Below are 14,396 nucleotides of genomic sequence, written 5' to 3'. Positions count from 1 at the left end.
GTAAGACTGTGTTTCAGAAATGATAAATATCGATAAGGTTTCCTCATTTTAGTGAAACCAAGGATTTCGGAATAAAGGATTGTCCAAATATGATAATATGTAGCCTAAACAAGAAAGAGGTTCTGGGGGAAAAAAGAGGAAAGGAAGTCTTAGGATACTACCTCACAAATTAAAGTCACATGGCCTTCCATTTTATGACAGTCCTCTGAAGCAAGCAAGTCCCACTTGGGATGACACAGGGTTCCCCTGTTAACCCCTGCTTTCACAGTCCTCCAGCATTGTTTGGTACTCTCTGGACTTGTTTATTTCTAAGAATGAGCCTGTGGGCCAGGCAGAGATATTAAGGAAAACAATCATTTAAAGAGTTTGGGTGCTGAGAATAATATGTAAAACAATGGGATTCAATCCAATGCAAAGGGGAGAGAAAGGGGAACCTGATTTACAACCCTGCTGGGTATAAGTCACAGAAAAATGGCATTGCATCAGGGAACAATGGACATGAGTCCATTCAACAGAAAGGGCATGCTCCAGTAGAAAGGGAGATTCCTGCTGGAGAGAAGGGTACCCTATTGAGAGTGGAGTTCTTTCCTAATTTTGGATGTTGCCCATTTGGAACTGGCCCATTTATATATTAGGGACCAGGGCAAATATTACAGAGGAGAGGGAAGTGGGAGGCAGTGTTGCATATCAAGATAAAAAAATGAACTAGTGGCAAATAAAATATTTTGGGTCACGCAACTATACTAACTTTAGAATAATATAATTGTCTGTAATATGTTGTATAAGTTTACAGCTTCTCTTATGGGGAAACTTTCTCCATGGCCCCAAGATCATCAAGCCCACTCTTATGACAATGGCCTTCCAGCCATGAATTCTATATGTTATAACCTTCCTTAAAGGGATATTATCATGGTGATCTGAAGACCACAAGGTCTTATAACACACACACACACACACACACACACACACACACACACACACACATGCCTATTCCTTTCAGCATTCGTTGGCCCATCTCATTCTTCTATGAAGTTTCTTTAGTCTCAGCAATAAATCATACAACAAGCCACATAATCTCTCACTTCTCCTTTTCTTAATATTTACACAATATTTAGATGAATTCTAAAATCCCTTTTCTTTCTAAATTTATGATCTCAGAGTGACTGTTTATCAAGGGCTCCCCTCATGCATTGAACTAATCCATCAAAGTCCAATGATGAGAAGATAAAAATTGAAACAGGAAATAAATGAGGGAAAGGAAAAAAAAACCAGTAAAACAAAGAAAAAAAGAGGAATGAAGAGTGAGACAAAGGTTAGAGACATAGAGAGAGACTGAAAGAAGCAAATATTCAGGCCCAGAAATAGACAAACCTTGGAGCTTGCTTCAGTTTAATTTTTTCTATCAAAGGTCCAAAATAGAAACCTCAGCCCAACTCATCTGGAGAGGAAGAACATACTGGGAAGTCATTTTCTGTCATTTTCAGTTAGGAATAGATTGACTAGAGAAGTAAAGAGTTGGGTCTATATAGCTTAAGAAGTGTCAAGTGAATTAGAATACAATGAAATAATCGCTAACATTATGTGCCAAGATTTTGCTAAATCCTTTACAATTATCTCATTTGGTCCTTACTATAAACATGTAGTGCTATTATTATCCCCATTTTACAGATGAGGAAACTGAAGTAAAACAGAGGTTAATGATTTGTTAAGAGTATCACAACTAGTAGGTGCCCAAGGCTACATTTGAATTCAGATCTTCCTGACTCCAGTCCCAATTTTACCTTTCAAATTTTTCTTGGGCTTAGAAAAAGCCAATTCACTATTTAGTTCTCTAGAAGAAAGATTTTTTTTTTTTAATTTAAGCCACCTATGCCCTTTTATTTTTTTTTTAATTTTAAAACTTAAATACAAAATAGAAGAAAGACTTTGCTTGTAATAGAACCATAGATTTATATCTTTAAAAAGTCACTTTACAGCTGTGGAAATTGAAGCATAGAAAAGAGGAACAGCTTCCACATCACACAGGTAACAATCTAGAATAAATAATAGACTTCTAGTTTCAAATGGTTTTTCGATGAATTTGTATGGGGAAAAAAATGACATCTTTATTTTCACTAACTTTTCACTGAAATTTAGCATTTTCTTAAATTGTTAATTTAAAAAATATTTGGAAAAGGGATCTATAGATTCAACATACTGTCAAAGGAGCCCATGACACAGAAAGGTTGAAAACTTCTGTTCTTATTTTTTGAAATTGTAAGGAGATAATTGTCCCATTTAAGTGAGTGAAAACATCTATCCAAATGAAGACCTTCGAACACCAGGTTATCATAATAAGAGCTGGCAGGTACAACAAAGGAATCCCTGTCAATGATCTCCAGTATTACTGCCTTGATGACATTATTTCTACCAATAAGTGTAGTAGAGATTCATGCCTGTTGATTTGAGGCAGAGGTTTTCCCAATGTTTTGTCTTCCATGATCTCCTTAGATAGTTTGTCCTGACTCTGGGGCTTACCAGATCAAACTTTGACTATCAAGCTAATCTCTTCCATTATAAGAGGGAATGGCTGGCAAAAATTGACCAAGAAAACACCAACATGAGACAGTGGGAGAAGGGTAGTAGTTACTGTTAGAATCAAGGAATCTGGAGAAAGGGAAGTACATAGAAGCAACTCTGAGTACATTATAAGTAGGACTAGGAATTGAACAGTATTTGACTCTAAAACTGGGGCTCTGCCAGTAAATGATTCATGAAGTACGTCTATGCAGTTCTGCAACACTGAACACCCAATGTGAGAATTTCAACATTTTTCATCTCCCTTTTTCCCCTTCTCTCCCAAAAGACATATGCCTATGTCCTAAAATTTATGGATTTCTTAAAAGTTTGTTTACATTTCTGTTGACATTTTCTCTCAGTATGGCTATTACTATAAATGCAGCTGAGCATTACATTATGAATCTTTGAATATAAAGACATATATACATACATATACATATCTATACACACGTGTGTGTATTCTTGCTCCAATGCAGCTTAAGGCATTAAGGGAGCACCTGAGAGGAGAAACAGAGAGAGATTTAGTTCTGATATTTTGCTAGAACAGTTCTTTTTCTGGGGCTCAGAACTGATTTGACATTATCAGTGTAGCCCTGATATTTTGAGTGGGGTGGAGCTGCGGAGAGGGTCATGTATTCCCAAACCCATGTATCAGTGCTCTGGGACTACTTAGACATTTTGCTGACTGGATCAGACAGTTGAGTCAACAGTACATTAGAAAGGGAGTGACAAATTGGCTGACGTTCCTTTTTCTCTTTTTCCTAGACTTAGTTTGAAATGAAAATCCCTATCAGAGAGGTAATAGGTGAAGAGACAGTTATATCCCAGGAGAAGAGTAACTCTGGCCAGGAGTGTTCTCATGCAAATGTCATAGTCCCACACCTTTGCTATAGATATAAGTGCTAGAAAGTTGAAAATGAATAAATGCTATTCAGATTTTCAAAAGAGGGAAAGTGGCTTAATAACTCTGATATCTATTCCAATTTAAAAAAAAAAAACTACTCTAGAATGGATTACTAAGCACATCATTTTTGAGAACTTAGAAAAGAATATGATGATCACAAGGCACCAGCATAGGTTCACTAAGATGCCAAATTGACTAACAAAAGGGAGGCCTCTATTTCAGGTACCGCTTTCAGAGGGGAGCATGTAGATAAGGATTCTGAAGATATATAACCCACAACTGAGCTCAAGGGCAACTTGCTTTTTACTCTTGCTTTCTTCAGTGATAACATTTCTATCTTAGTTCTCACATATCTATAGACAAATGGTCTTTTGGAGCCTTTCTAATGTATTGTTGATTTAACTGTCTGATCAAATTAGTTAAATCTCTAGATAGCCCCAGAACACTCACACATGGATTTGGGAACATGTGACATCCTACCTTTAATATATCATGGATAAATTGATTCATCAAATCCAAAAACTTGTTTTCAAATCTCTCTTATGCATAGATATCTCTTCTCTATCTCTGCAAATTTTCACATTCACATCCTACCAGATACTCGACCCATACTGAAATCCAGTATCCTTCTCAACATTCTAGTGTCCCACAGGCACCTCAAGCTCAACATGTCCAAAAATGGAGATTGTTATATTTCTCCTCTTCAATTACTTCTCTAGGCATTTCTATTTCCACTATCCTTCTAACTATCCAAGTCTACAATGGAGGAGTCATTCTTGACTTCTTTCTGTCTCTCCTCATATTAAATTAGTTGCTATACATAACTGACACTAACTCCATTTTTCTCTTTCCTTTTAATTACATTTCTATGACCATAGTTTGGATCCTCTTCACCAGCTTTAGTAGGACTTTTTATTTTAGGATTCCCCTAATGGGTTTTTTGGACAGTTCCTCCTAACTGCTTCTCTCTTCTCTCCTATTTATTCTCACACATCAACTAGATTGATAATTTTAAAATATAAATCTGATCATCCACTTAAATCCCTCTTCAGTGACTGTTCAATGCAGCTGACTCTGAACTGACCTTGCTCTATCTCAGATCTCAGAATTGGCTGAGGGCAATCGAAACAAGTTGAAAGGAGAACTCTTAAAATCAGCTTTAAAAAAAAAAAGGGGGGGAAGCCTCCATTCTGACCAGATCTTACCACTCCCTGACCATTCCCCACATAGTCAAAGAAGGACTTTGGTTATTATGCAAAACTACTTACTTGACAACTTCTCAATGCTGTATTTCCCTTGGCACTCCCCCTAGCTGAACCCTGCCCTTCCTGGTCCTCTTGGGTGTTTTATATTTTGGTTCTGGCTGGTGGCCCCAGGTTGCAACCCTTACCTCTATTGAATACCCTAGTTTTTGCTACAATGGTGTTTATTTCAGGTTAACATGACTATTTGCCTTTAGGATAAATTTTTTAAATTTATATGTAATATATATCAGCTTCAGATGTAGCTCTCAACAACTTGGCATAAGAAAGATAAACTAAGGATCCCATATACTTACTAGAACTGGGGTACAAAATAGGAGCTTGGTCACAAGGAAAGAAACAAGGATCTAGTTTTCAGGATGTCAGAATTGTGTAACAAGATAAAAATAAGAAACCACTTTGCTATGAATCTAGAAGACCTCGCTTCTCATGTACAATATTGTGAAAATGTGACTTCCACTTATATTATGACATTGGACAGCCATTGCACACAACTGATCTATCAGGTTTTCTTACACAAATGTTCTTTTCTGGCCCTTTCAGCAGCCCTGGTTCAAATACAAAGGGTCAGTAACTTAGAGATCATCAAGCACTGGTGGGTCCCAACATTGAATTAATCATAGTTTTTCAAAAAGAAATGTTTCTGGTTTCACAACCAATAAACCAACATCCTATGACAGAAATCACCCCTACAAAAGATACAACTCTTTGCAGAGTTTTGCAACTGCCCATCTTCCTTAAATATGCAAAACGTTTTTTTTTTCTTTTTTCTCAAATAGGAAGGCAAGGTAAAAGGATGAGAAAAGTCAATTTAGTTCTTTTTTTTTTTTAAATAGAGATTTGATGACTTTGCTGCTTTCAGCAGTACGAGTCACTACTACTCTGAAGAACATATGAAAAATCCTACCCATACCCAAAGAAGGAATTGATTGTTTCTGAATATAGATTAAAGCATACACTCTTCACCACCCCAACTTTATTTTTCTTGAGGGTTTTTGATTTTCATTAGGGAGGGAGATCTATGTTTTCTTTCACAACATGACTTTTTTTGGAAATCTTTTACATAACTTGACATTAATTGGTGTCAATAAGGGAGAGAAACTACAACTCAAAAATTTTAAAAAACAAATTTAAAAATATTTTCAATGCAACTGGGGAAAATATTAAATAAATTTAAAAAATTAAAAGTAGAGATTTGAAGTATCCCATGCTTTACTTAATTATTTTACTTCCCTCCCAAGAATGTAATATAAATACATCAGTAAAACTGAAAGTGACCTCCCCTCAAAAAAAAACAAAACAAAAAAAAAAAAAACCCTAACTTTCTTGAGGGCAGGGGTTATCTTTCTTTTGGTTTTATTTGCTTTTGAGGACTTATGATAATCCTAATAAGCACTTAATAAGTATTTGTTGCCTTGTGCTTTAAAAAAATTACTATTTGACACTTTTCATTAGTGCCCCCTCAGCAATATGGCTAGTTTCAATTTTCAGTCTACAATAAGGGAAGTTTTTATTTTTTTTAATTAAAAAAATATTTTAGTGGAGGAGGAAAGAATTTATGACCAGAGGAGAATTAGAGATCATTATTGATCACAAAATAGAAGATTTTGATTACATCAAACTAAAAAGTTTCTGTACAAACAATACTAATGCAAACAAGATTAGAAGGGAAGTAACAAATTGGGAAAATATTTTTAAAAGGAAAGGTTCTGACAAAGGTCTCATTTCCAAAATATATAGAGAACTGACCCTGATTTATAGGAAACCAAACCATTCTCCAATTGATAAATGGTCAAGGGATATGAACAGACAATCCTCAGATGATGAAATTAAAACTATTTCCACTCATATGAAATAGTGTTCCAAATCACTACTGATCAGAGAAATGCAAATTAAGACAATTCTGAGATACCACTACACACCTGTCAGATTGGCTAAAATGACAGGAACAAATAATGATGAATGTTGGAAGGGATGTGGGAAAACTGGGACACTGATACATTGTTGGTGGAGTTGTGAAAGAATCCAGCCATTCTGGAGAGCAATTTGGAACTATGCCCAAAAGGTTGTCAAACTGTGCATACATACCCTTTGACCTAGCATTGCTGTTATTGGGATTATATTCCAAAGAAATACTAAAGAGTGGAAAGGGACCTGTATATGCCAAAATGTTTGTGGCAGCTCTTTTTGTTGTAGCTAGAAACTGGAAGTTGAATGGATGTCCATCAATTGGAGAATGGTTGGGTAAATTGTGGTATATGAAGGTTATGGAATATTATTGCTCTGTAAGAAATGACCAGCAGGAGGAATACAGAGAGGCTTGGAGAGACTTAGATCAACTGTTGCTGAGTGAAGTGGGCGGAACCAGAAGATCACTATACACTTCAACAACAATACTGTATGAGGATGTATTCTGATGGAAGTGGAAATCTTCAACATAAAGAAGATCCAACTCACTTCCAGTTGATCAATGATGGACAGAAATAACTATACCCAGAGAAGGAACACTGGGAAGCGAATGTAAATTGTTAGCACTACTGTCTATCTACCCAGGTTACTTATACCTTCGGAAGCTAATAATTAATGTGCAACAAGAAAATGGTATTTGCACACATATATTGTATCTAGGTTATATTGTAACACATGTAAAATGTATGGGATTACCTGCCAATCGGGGGGGAGGGAGTGGAGGGAGGGAGGGGATAATTTGGAAAAATGAATAAAAAAAAAAAAAAATAATTCACATTCAAAAAAAAAAAATTTTAAACTATACCTGAAGAGCTATCTCTACTGGCCTATATTTCAAAGAGATCATAAAGGAGGGAAAAGGACCTAGATGTGCAAAAAATGTTTGTGGCAGCTCTTTTTATAGTGGCAAGAAACTGGAAACTGAGTGGATACCCACAAGTTGGGGAATGATTGAATAAGTTATAGCATATGAATGTTATGAATATTAATGTTATATAAGAAACAATCAGCAAGATGATTTCAGAAAGGTCTGGAGACACTTACTTGAACTGATATTAAGTGAAGTGAGTAGATCCATTAGATCATTGTACACAGCAACATCAAGATGATATAATGATAAATTCTGATGGACTTGGGTCTTTTCAACAATGAGATGATTCAGGCCAGTTCCTATAGTCTTGTGATGGAGAGAGCCATCTGCATCCAGAAAGAGAACCCGGGGGACTGACATAATATTTTCACTATTTTTGTTGTTGTTTACTTACATTTTGTTTTCTTTCTCATTTTTTTTCATTTTTGATCTGATTTTTCTTGTGTAGAACAATAATTATGGAAATATGTATATAGAAGAATTGCACATGTTTAACATCTATTGGATTACTTGCTGCCTAGGGGAAGGGTACAGACAAAGGAGGAAGAAAAAATTTGGAACATACGGTTTTTCTTTTATTATTATTATTATAGCTTTTTTTAATAAGATATATGCATGGGCACATTTTCAGCATTGACAATTACAAAACCTTTTGTTCCAACTTTTCCCTTCATTCTCCCCACCCCTTCCCCCAGTGTTGTGATCCTGGATATCTTAGAATCAGCCGGAGACAGGATAAGCAAAAGTCTTTATTCTTGGTCTTTTGGGGTCCTGTCAGGGGATTAGATCTAACAATCTACACACCTCCTTCCTCTCTCTCCACTGCCAAAAGAATGATCCTCCAGTCCTACTCCACCCTCTCATCTCTCTCTTTTCCTTCTTTGTCCACACCCACCGATCCAGCACAGAATAGTTGGGGAGGGTCATTCTCCAAGCATAAGTTAATAGAGGATTGTCCAATTGGTAGTTAGTCCTATGTGCTAGGTCACCTTGCATCTGCTCAGTTCTAGCCCTTTACACCCCAGATGGCAGGTTGACCAATACATGTTAAATATGTTAAAGTATAAATTAAATACAATATATGTATACATATCCATACAGTTATGTTGCTGTACAAAAAGAATCAGACTTTGAAATAGTGTACAATTAGCCTGTGAAGGAAATCAAAAATGCAGGTGGACAAAAATAGAGTGATTGGGGATTCTATGTAGTTGTTTATAGTCATCTCCCTGAGTTCTTTTGCTGGGTGTAGCAGGTTCAATTCATTACTGCTCTATTGGAGCTGATTTGGTTCATCTCATTGTTGAAGAGGGCCACATCCATCAGAATTGATCATCATATAGTATTGTTGTTGATGTATATAATGATCTCCTGGTCCTGCTCATTTCACTCAGCATCAGTTTCATGTAAGTCTCTCCAGGCCTTTCTGAAATTATCCTGCTGGTCATTTCTTACAGAACAATAATATTTCACAATATTCATATACCACAATTTATTCAGCCATTCTCCAATTGATGGGCGTCCATTCAGTTTCCAGTTTCTGGCCACTACAAAAAGGGCTACTACAAACATTTTGGCACATACAGGTCCCTTTTCCTTCTTTAAAATCTCTTTGGCATATAAGCCCAGTAGTAACACTGCTGGATCAAAGGGTATGCACAATTAGATAACTTTTTAAGCATAATTCCATACTGTTCTCCAGAATGGCTGGATGTATTCACAACTCCATCAAAAACACATCAATGTCCCAGTTTTCCCACATCCCCTCCAATATTCTGTATTATCTTTCCCTGTCATTCTAGCCAATCTGACAGGTGGAACACACGGTTTTTCAAGGATGAATGTTGAAAAGTATCTTTGCATATATTTTGAAAATAAAAAGCTATTTTTAAAATTGCCTGTTTGCATCCTTTGCTCACTAGGGAATGACTTTTAGTCTTATAAATTTGAACCAATTCCTCATGTTATCTTGAATAGAACTTTTTCAGAGAAATTTATTGCAAAATTTTTTCCTATTTACCCATTTCATTTCTAATTTTTATGACATTCAATTTGTTTGTACAAAACCTTTTCAATTTTATAGTCCTCGAAAATCTAGGGGAAGGGGGTGTTAGAATACATGGGAGCCACCTGACAGTGGCTGCTAGAAATCCAATCCTGTAATGTTCTCTTAGTTTGGTTTTCTTGGGGTCTCTGGGACAGCCTTCTTTTCAATTCAGTAATCACCACAAGAACAGCCAAGTGTTAAAGTCCAGATTCTTTATTATCTCCTTCCTGGGGCTGGGCAGCTTTCTGGAGAACCTTTCAGACCCGCCTTGGTCTCAGTGGGGGAAGTGCAGGAGGCCAGGCCAGCCACCAGGAGCCTGACTGAAGTCGAAAGGAATCTCTGTTTCATTGGCTCCAAGAGCTCCTGGTGCATTTGTCCTCTGTGACTCTCAGTCCCTGCTTATATGCTCTATACTGAGTATACCAATCATTATATCACTAGGAAACCATTATTTCTTGTAGATTAAGTCAATCATACTGAACCATGCTAAACTAGATAACCATTGTCTCAACAGTTCTACTTAATTAGTACCTTGTAAGCATCCTTGTTTTAAGTTCAGAGTTTTGGCCCATAACACAACCCAAACCTGCAGAATGGATCTTCTCTTGTGAGAGGATGGTACAAGGAGACTGAGAGGCAGTTGTTCTCTGACTGATAGGCCATTGCATTGTCTGACCTCTCTCCTCTTCCCTCTGCCTCCAATTTATCTCATTCCCACTCCCCAACACGTATGTCAGCAGAGGCTGCCCTGCAACTCCTTCAGATGTTATGATCCACAGCTGTGGAGACTCTCGGAGAATTGACCTGTCCCTTAACAAGTGGGGCAAGGGGGAAGAGGGAAAAATTTAGAACACAAGATTTTGCAAGGGCGACTTCTTTGTTGCACTATATTGCAAGGGTGATATTCTTTATTGGAATATGAAACTATCAAATGAATAGGAGATGCGCTGACAGATGCAAGGAAGGAAAAATTACTTCAATCTGAAGAGGATGGATTTTATGAAATGAAGTGAAAAGAAAATTATCTAGGCCTGCGTTTTGAAAATAAAAAGTTTTTAACAATTAAAAAAAAAAAAGTTTTTAAGTTAACAAGGATTTATTTTCTCTTCCTCCCATTCTGCCCACCTCCCACAGGAAAACAGAAACAGAACTCGTGGAACAAATATACGTTATACATAGTCAAACATCACCGAACTCCATATTGGGTTAAGTCCAAAACTTGCCTCGTTTTGCATGTTTAGTCAAGGGATGCTTTCAGCGGGCGAAAAATAAAATATTTGAAAAAGCAGATGCAGGAATAGAACAGATCTCTGCGTTTGGGGGTTTTCCCAAGAGGAAAAGCTAGAGTTCCACTCAGGTGCTTCGGAGGCAGGGAGGATGCGGTGGTCTCCGGGAGAGAAGGAAGAGGTCCATCTTGGATTCCAAGGCTGACTCTACCACTGTACTGAATTTGCACCCGAGGTGGAAGAAGAAAAGAGTAAAGCAATTGCAGCAAGTAGGGACAGCAAGCAGAAAGATATAGGGCAAGATTGGAAAATGCATTAGTAAAGGTAAAGAGAGATTAGAGGTGGGTGATTCTCCAGCTCTGAATCTGAGTTTTTAAAAAAAGGGAAGAAAAAACTTTACGTCCCTGGGTGGGCTCGAACCACCAACCTTTCGGTTAACAGCCGAACGCGCTAACCGATTGCGCCACAGAGACGACTGTAAGCCCTTTTTTCCTGCTCCTTCAGCTCACTGCGGAGAGCCGCTGGTGCAGGATTCTGTCCTTAAAGGTGGCGTTTCTTCTGCTTAATGTGCTAATAGAAGGATTCTACTGGCGCCTCTGGCGCCCCCTGGTGTCTGCTCGTTTGAAGCGTTGTTTTCTGCTCATGTGCATTTAGGAACTCAGATTATGGAAGGGCCCTTTTTCTTTGCCCCAGAAAACTCATTCATTAACTGTGCCAACTGTTGGCATCTCCAAGATTTGGCATCTCCTACAGTCCTCAGTCAGCAATGTGCCTGGTGCTTAATAGGCATTTAATAAATGCTTGTTGACTCTGTTCTCAAGTTTGAGATTTAAATAAATATCCATTAACAGAAGAACTTTTAACAGGCCTCTGATTTTCCTCCTTCAATTCAATTCAATTCACTTTACACCATCACCTACACCTCCCTCCTCTCTGTTTGTGTTATGATACAAACCAGTATAATTTACAGTGTGTATGTTATGTAGCTGTTTACATCCAGCCTCAGACACTCATTAGCTGTGTGACTGCCTCAATTTTCTCATCTCTTATATGGGGATAATTATAGCACCCACCGCTCAGGGTAGTTGTGACAATCAAATTTGTAAACTGCTTTTCAAACCTTAAAGCAGTATATAAATGCCAGCTAATGTTACTGCTAATGTAGCGATGTGTGTTTGGCTAACAGGGAATGGACTCTAAGAGTTAGGGTGAACTCCATTTATTTTTCAAAGGAGGAAACTGGGGCTCCATGACTTGTCTTAATTGGCAAAAGCTGGGATTGGGGAGATCACTGACTTCATTATAGTGCTGACTGAAGCAGGAACTTGAAGATATACAGGTCATCAATCAATCAAACATAATTATCATCATCAAACACACACACACACACACACACACACACAAAGTGGCTAAGGAGGGGTTCTGAGGATAACCTAGCCAGTTCAAAAAACCTTTAATTAAATAGGTAAACTGCTACACTGTGCAAGTTATTGGAGATACATAGATGTAAAAAACTTGCTCCTGGACTGATGGAGGTTACAATGTAATCAGCTGAAAGAATGCAGAGATACACACTACTATAACAATTATAGAATCACAAAATCTCAGGACTTATTTCTCTATCTTGTCAATGACCTGTCTAGCTTTGAATATAAATCTGTTTAATAGTGTTTCACCAGGTCCAAGTGTAGCAAAGACTAATCCTGAGGTCATTCTGGACACCATGTGTCTCTTAATATGAGCAGCCTAAGATTAGATTGGGTGGGTGGTCTTTATTGCAATATAAAACTATCAGGTGAATAGGAGATGCTATGACAACTGCAAGGAAGGAGAATTTAACTTCTAACTGAAGGATGATTCAGAGGATGGATTCACTCATGAACCCTGGGAGTGGGGGTGGGTGGGAATGAAGATAATTAGGGCATGGTCTTTTCCCTAATCTAAAAAGTGGGGGAACTGAACTAAGGTTGAGTAGGAAGAAAAAAGAGAAGATACAACTAAATGGTATTTCAGTAGTAGAATCCTCAGAAATAAGGTGTGGACAATGAAGGAGAGAAAGCATTTAAAAATTGCCCTGAGATTTTGAGACTGGTTACAAGGGAGAAAATAAAGTCCTAATTCTGGATAGGGACTTAAATAAAATCGTTGTTCTAGAGATCATCCCAGATCAGTCTCCTCCTGGGGGGAGGGGGAAGGGGAGGAGAGGACTGAGCTTGGGGGACTAGTCTAAGGTCACAAAGCTCAGAGGTAAAATTAGAAAATTGCTTCAGACTCCAGTCTCCTTCCCACCAGAGAGAAATAATATTTTAAAATAGTGATTTACAGTTTAGAAAATGCTTTCCTTACATAGAGGGTATGCCCCACACCTTGATAGTTTCACTCCTTACTGAGAACTTTGTTCTAGTTTTGATAGGATCTCCTTATATAAACAAAAACATTACCCTTTGTTCAGGTCCAGTCCGGTGAGGTCTCTTGGAGCACTCCAAGTTCCTTTGACAAAGTTAATTCTTTGATAAAGTGTGAATTTCTTGCTTGTTTCACTCCCCTAGTTATATCATAGTAATTATGTTTGATTGGTGATTCACAGCCAGTTTACACACCTGAGAGATTCCTCAAATTATATTCTACTAGAGGGATATACAGCACACAGATACATAAAAGGTAATTTTAGGAAGGCACTGGGACATGTATTATTTACAGCTAACATTAATATAGTGTCTTAAGATCCGCAATTTTCTCATCTGTAAATCGAGACCCAAAAGCTCAAGTGGCTTGTCCAAGATCACACAGATAGACAGAGATGGCTTGTCATCCCTTTTTTATGGGAACTCAGTTCAGGTTCAGCACTCTCAAATTGGGAGTCCTATTAGGTCAGCAGCCAATTAGAAGTTTTTTTGTTTTGTTTTGTATTTTTTTAATCATCACAAAAAACCAATGCCTTGCTCACTTTGCCTAGAAATAAAACTACATCTGTAAAATTAGAATAAAGCAGGAAATATCTTCCCATGCTCTGTGTAACCCACTAGAAAGGACAAACATGATCGTCCTCCAAATACTGAGACCTCGTTGGTCAGTCTCTCCATTAAACATATATATGTGTATATATTGGAATGTGTATATGTGTGTGTATGTGTGTGTGTGTGTGTATGTAAAATGAAAGATATGCACAGTTCTATATACTGACCCAGGCATCTATATTCCCTCTCCCCAGCCTGACTTTTTTTCTGCTTATCTATTATAAGACTTGTAAGATCTTTTCATGCTAACAACATTTATTTATCTCCTCTTTTAGGATCCTCATATCACTTTATAAATTCCTGATTCTATAGTGGAGAGAGGCTCAGATATGGAGAAAGACCTGAACTTGAACTGTAAATTTGCTAGCTGTGTGATGATGAGCAAGTTATTTATCCTCAGTGGGACTCAGTTTCTACATCTGTAAAATGGACTTTGTGAAGTAATACTTATTTCCTATGGTTGTATGGGGTGGGAGGAAATGAGATAACATATTGAAAATATTTTGCAGTCTCTAAAGGTCTTTATTAAGGTGAGTTAGCAG

The 14,396-nt window shown here is 37.5% G+C and overlaps 1 non-coding gene across 1 annotated transcript; it reads right to left on the bottom strand.

Annotated features, from left to right (window-relative positions):
* Window positions 1-11,236: 11,236 nt before the first annotated feature.
* TRNAN-GUU (transfer RNA asparagine (anticodon GUU)) lies at window positions 11,237-11,310 on the bottom strand. Its single transcript has one exon. It is a non-coding gene; the product is annotated as a tRNA-Asn (tRNA).
* Window positions 11,311-14,396: the final 3,086 nt, after the last annotated feature.

The sequence above is a fragment of the Sminthopsis crassicaudata genome, chromosome 4 (assembly GCF_048593235.1).
Source record: "Sminthopsis crassicaudata isolate SCR6 chromosome 4, ASM4859323v1, whole genome shotgun sequence".
Lineage (NCBI taxonomy): Eukaryota > Metazoa > Chordata > Mammalia > Dasyuromorphia > Dasyuridae > Sminthopsis > Sminthopsis crassicaudata.
Note: the sequence above shows the minus strand (reverse complement) of the source record. Positions and strands in the feature narration are given on the sequence as shown.